Raw genomic sequence first — 6589 nt, forward strand, 5'->3', positions numbered from 1 at the left:
CAAATTTTCTATATCAAACATTAACATATGAATACTCAAGTTTTCAACAAAAATCTATAGACACCTAATCATTTATCTATAAAATGCTAAAATGGTAATTAAATAAATTTATTTAGAAAATATTATATATGTTGTATCAATAAATTAATTTGCTTAAATACCCAAATAAGCCCTCAAACTATATCAAGAAAGTCAATTTTACCCTTATCTTTTTATTACATTCAAATAAGCCTCTAAACTTTTATTTTAAATCAAATAAGCCCCTTTCACAAACTGTTAACTAACTTTCGTTTGTCAACGATGCAGTCAGTAATTTTTTATACCACGTCATCTACCATGCATTATATTAACATGTCATCTTGATAACATCAATGCCAAATGGCAAATGACGTGGCATAAGAAAATTACTGACTTGGAATTGAGTTTTTTCCTTTTTAAATATCCAAAAAATATTAGTTAGGGATTTGAAACAAAAAATTAAAAAAAAAACTAATTGTTTCAAACTGATTACCATCGTTTCTTAAGGGAGCACCATCCATCATTCCTTAAAAAAACCTAATCCGATCTTTCTAGCAAAAATATCCATAACTGTTTTAAGAAGAGGAAGTGTAAAGGTAGGACACACAACACTTGTAATACTAAAACTAACAAAGACACACAGTGTTGATTGACAATAAAAGAGAGTCCAATCCTTTTCTTCTTTTCCCTAGAATTTGTAAGGAAAATGTGAAACTCTTGTCTTTCCTAAAATTTGTAACTGAAATTTGATGGTGTTGAATTTTATTTACAAATAATAATGAATTCTCTTTCCACATCTTTCATAGACTTTGAAAATTCAAGACTACTCAGAGAACGATTTTTAGAAGAGAAATAGAAAGTTAAAGAAAGAACATTCTGACTATAAGGTACTTAGGTTTAAAAAAAGTTAAAGAAAGTGAAGTGTTTTTTTTTTTTTGGTTAGGAAGGATAGCTTCAATTAAAAAGATAGTAATCAGTTAAGAAATGATGGTAATTAGTTTGAAGTAATTAAGGTTTTTTTTAATTTTTTGTTTCAAATCCTTAACTAATCATTTTTGGACATTTGGATTGGTAAAATGAAAAAACTTAATTCCTAGACAGCAATTTTTGATGTCCCGTCATGTACCACGTAACATTGATATCATTAAGATGATACGTAAACATGCCACGTAGAAGATACATGACACCAAAAATTACTAATTGTACTGTTGTCAACGATTGGTGTGAAGGGCTTATATGATCCAAAATAAAACATTAGGGCTTATTTGAAAGCAATTAAAGGATAGAGAATAAATTAACTTTCTTGGTATAATTCGAGGGTTTATTTGCATATTTAACCAATTAATTTTAATTTTGTGCAATGTACGTTACCATTTTTAGTAATAAATTTATAATATAAACAGGTAATATTTTGCAATATAAAAAGCAACAAGGAAGTGATGATAATAAAATAAAAAGAATAATTAATTGATATTGTAATGCTATTATGTTTTTTTAAGTGAATAGTTTGTAATTTTCTATAGAAATGAGAAGGCACTACCCCAAGAAAAGGAAAAACTAGTTCAAGTGACATCAATTTCAAACTTATATTGGCTTGGTTAGTCCACCTAGTGATCAAACTAGTCCACAATTTTGAGACAATTGATATGGTACAAATATATATTACAGGTTTTGGTAGTAGAAAGTAATAAGACAAAGGATAACTCCTAATATCCCTTGTGGTATAACATTTTCTCAAATATACCTCTTGTATTTTATTTGGATGAGATTAATAGTGAAAAAATATAAATTAATATCAAGTTATCTCATTTAAACAATAAAATAAGAAATTAAACTTGGTGAAAAATAAAGAAAAAAAAAACTAAACATGCAAATTGTGGTTCGTGTTATTTTTAAGAGTAAAATATCCATACACTCCTGAGTTTTAATAAAAATTTCAAATAAGTCTATTAGTTTTCGAAATAAACACTTCACTCCAGGAGTGTAAACACTATTAGTAGAGATTATGAAAAAATTAAAATATTTTTATTAATTTAAAAAATTAATTTTTTTTGAATTTTTTTTAAAAGGAGCGCCAATTAATGTTTTCTAGCTTCCCAAGAAAGGGGAGCACCAAAGTACCAATTGATGCTCTCCTCTCTTGGGGAGCACTGATCTAGTGCTCCCTTCCCTTGGGAGCATGGCGCTTCCCTCCAATCAATGCTCCTTATTTTTTTAATTAATAAAAATTATATAATAATAATTTTAAAATTGATAAAGGGTAAAATTATCATTTCAATATTACTATGTCATCAAATTAACGGAACCACTAACGGTTTGACCTATGTATCCAGTGGAAGATTTTTTTTAGAGTGGGGTATCTATTTTGAAAATTAATGGACCTGCTTGGAATTTCAGTTAAAACTTAGGAGGGTAAAGGTATTACCCTATTTTTAATGTCCCTAAGTTCAATTAATCTCTTCATTTATTAAAAAACTTATTGAATTAGGTCCAATTGAGTGCTATATATACTCAAAGAATGACAAGAAATTGAATTCTTAGACAACTAGATGATATGAATCCCATTGTATCTTTTTCTCTCAAAAATTGTCTCTTTTTCTCACTAATTAATTAAACAAATGATTAATCAAATGAAAAAGCATTCAAATTCCATATGCATTTTAATTAAGAAAGTAATCAAAACCTCTAATGTAACAGAGGGATCAAGTTATTACCAATCAAAACATGTTTTTTTCTGTTATCTTGGATTCATATACGTGTTTAATCCTAAAATAATAAAATAAAAATAATTAATAACAGAAAGCAAAAGGATTTTTAAAATTGTCTTACATTAAAAGCAATCCAATGCGAAACCAAACATACAAAAAGAAGTAAGAAAAGGAAAAAAAAGTAAGGGAAAAATTAGGTAGATAATTTATCTAAGAGGCATAGATATTAAGCTAACCTTAAATCTGATTTAATAAAATTGACCTAAAAAATGTTAGTTTCCCATCCTATTACAACAATCATGGAACAACAAACAATTATAGTCTCAATTAAATAAAAGACAATTAAAGATAAGAGAAAATAAATTTAATTATGAAAATATGAACACAACATTTAACAATTTTCTTTTATTGATATTTTTTTCTCAGACAAATCTAAGTAATAAATAACATATAAATTCAAATTTTATTAAATAGCTTAAATCAACATAAGTGCTTGAATCAAAAGCTATGTCGTATTTTATTTTGATGAAGGTGGTGATGCAGTGGCATTGATGACTATATTCATTCCAGCAACACACAAATAAAATAATTAGCTCCAAAGGCTAAAGGGATTTTATCATCTCTTGAATCCAACTCCATGGCTCTCTCATTAATTGTGCATGTGTCATGTCCTTTTTTTTCCACCACTATCACGTTGAACAAATGTTCATCATATAAGAATTCTATAATAAATTAAGATAATTGTAAGTTATCAATGAACAATTCTTATTATGTACATGAGAAATTTTATTGAAAAAGCTTTAAGATGTTTGAATATTAAAATAGATTATAGAATATTAATAAAAAACTTGAAACGACTGTTGCGAAAGAATTAGATTTTCATGTTACGTGATTAATCTAAAATCAATTAATAATCAATGATGTATATACCTAGAGCATCGCCAGTATTGAAATTCTTCCTTATAGTCCAGGCTTCCAAACTAATTGATGAGTCCCAATCATTATCATCTCCAACCATATAGGTCATTGGTGTTGAATGAATGGCTTCATATTGAAGCATCAAAAGTAGCATTGCTAGGGTTAGGATTGAGCTGCCTTTGATTGCCTTTTTCATTTGCTTGTAAACTAGCAATATTCAAACATGTTGTTAGTGAAACTTAGCAAGCTTGAAAACAAGATAATTCATTTTATAAAGGGCGAAGATTGAAAAAACAATGAACCTGACATCTTTCTTTTTTGGAAAACTAATGGTTTTCCAATAATATATGAATTGTGTAATTTTTGGATAGAATAATGAGTCTATTAACTTTTTTTTTTGAAAAGCTTATTAACCGCTTATTAATTATCCATGAAATGTTGCAATATTTTTCATATTTTCATGTGAAAAATGAGAATATATCATTCTATCAATTCCAATTCTTTACTAAATTGACAAATTTTCTATGTCAAATATTTATGGATGAACACTTAAGTTTTCAACAAAAATCTACAGACACCTAATCATCTATCTATAAAATGTTAAATAGAAAATAAACAAATTTATTAGAAAAATATTATATATGTTTTATCAATAAAAAATTTAGTTAAATACCGAAATAAGTCCCTAAACTATATCTAAAAATTCAATTTAGCCTTTATCCTTTTATTATGTTCAAATAAGGCCTTAAAATTTTATTTTTGGATTAAATAAACCCCTCTCACTAACTGTTGGCTAACATAAGTCAATAGTACAATCAGTAATTTTTTATGCTACGTCATCTACCACGTTACATGTTGACGTATCATTTTGATGACGTCAATGTCATATAGTAAATGACATGGCATAAAAAAATTGTTGACTTGGAATTGGATTTTTTTTCCTTTCTAAATGTCCAAAAATTATTAGTTAGGAATTTGAAATAAAAAATTTTTAAAAAAAAACTAATTGTTTCAAATTGATTACCATCATTTCTTAACGAATTACTATCTATCCTTCTTTCTTAAAAAAAAAAACCCTAATCCAACCTTTTCAATTTGATTAGAACCATTGTTGCTCGATTGAAAGTTGATGTAAAAAAAGCTAAGAATACCTAGAAATGATTTTGAGAAGAGGAAGAGTAAAGCTAGGACACATAATGTTTACAATACTAAAATTCGCAAAAACACGCAATATTGATCCACAATAAAAGAAAGTCAAATCATTTTCTTCTCATCCCTAGAATCTATAAGAGAAATTTGATACTCTTTTCTTCCTTAGAATCTGTAAGGAAAATCTGATGACATTGAATTTTATTTACTAATAATAATAGATTCTTTTTCCACTTTTTTCACAGATTTTAAAAATTAAAAACTACCCAAAGAAAGATTTTAGAAGAGGAATAGAAATTACAGACAAGAAGATGACATTTTGACTATAAGGTACTTAGATTTAGTGAATGTTGAAGAAAGTGAATGATTTTTTTATTAGGAAGGATGGCTTCAATTAAAAAGAAGGTAATTAACCAATTAGGGCATGATGATAATTAGGTTGTTTTGTTAATTTTTTGTTTCAAATCCCTAACTAATAATTTTTAGACATTTGGATGGATAAAACGAAAAAACTCTAATTCCTAGTCAACAATTTTTAATGTCACATCATCTACCATGTTATATTGATGTTATCAAGATGACAAGTTAACATGCCACATGGAAGATGATGAGGCACCAAAAATTGTTGATTGTATTGTTGACTAATGGAAATTAATCAATAGTTAATGTGAGGGACTTTTTTGATCAAAAATAAAAGTTTAAGGGCTTATTTGAACACAATAAAAAGATAGGGACTAAATTGACTTTCTTGGTATAGTTTAAGGGCTTATTTATGTATTTAGGCTTGTTTTATCTCTTTTTTTTGTCTCATTTTTATTTTTCTATAAGTATTTAAAAATATTTGAAAAACAATATAAATGCTAACATATAGTCATATAGTCATATAGTCATATGTGTTGCACATGAATTTATATTTATAAAGTGGAAATATTTTTAAGAACAAATCATTATAGAGAAATATACCCCTAACATATCATTCATCAATAGCCTCCTAGCCTCAATTGGAGGAGTATTATAAATTAAATTATCATCCTCTAAAGTAAGTCTTATGTTTGCCATATAGTCAGCTACCATATTGTCTTCTTGGTAGATATGCATAATATTCACCATCCATTGCCATTATAATAAGTCCCTTATAACCTAAATTAGATCTAAAATTTGGATAAGGCTGGAATGTTGGTAAGGTAATTGCCTACACTACTATTTTATCATCAACTTAAAGCTAAAGTCTGCTTAGCCCCAAAGCCCATGTACGCTTGAATAAAGATGGCAATGGGTACCCTATTACAAGATGCCAGTGACTACCTAACTCAGTTATATCAAGTTAGGGTACCTTATAATCGGGTTTGGGACTAGTTCGGGTAATGATTTCACTATTTGTCTTGGATTCGAGTAGGATTCGAGATCCCATCCCTTGCGTACGCTATACCCGAACCCAATTATGTTAGTATTCAAGTTCAGCGAGTATCCGCCTTGAACCCAATTTCAATACCGGTTTATATATATATATATTATTTAAATAATTAAATTAAAAATGTCCACTTTTGGTAGTGTTTAGATTCGAACCTAGGTGAAGAGAAAAAAACAATCAAAACCTTTATCATCTTTACAAATAATTTCTTTTATTAAAAGTTGACAAATATATTAAAAAGTATGATTACTCAAATTATTAATGTGATGATATAAATATATTTAAATTAAAAAATTATCATATTATTAATTATGTTTAAATAATATGAATCTCATATCATATTGCAAAGGAATATAATTACTATTATATATATACTTTTAATATA

General features: G+C 27.2%; 1 pseudogene; it reads right to left on the reverse strand.

Moving 5' to 3' along the window:
• Window positions 1-3243: 3243 nt before the first annotated feature.
• On the reverse strand, window positions 3244-3798 carry LOC149526418 (early nodulin-like protein 22 pseudogene; annotated as a pseudogene).
• Window positions 3799-6589: the final 2791 nt, after the last annotated feature.

Source organism: Theobroma umbraticum, unplaced genomic scaffold (assembly GCF_002168275.2).
Source record: "Theobroma umbraticum cultivar Fairchild unplaced genomic scaffold, ASM216827v3 scaffold_228.0, whole genome shotgun sequence".
Taxonomy (NCBI): Eukaryota; Viridiplantae; Streptophyta; class Magnoliopsida; order Malvales; family Malvaceae; genus Theobroma; species Theobroma umbraticum.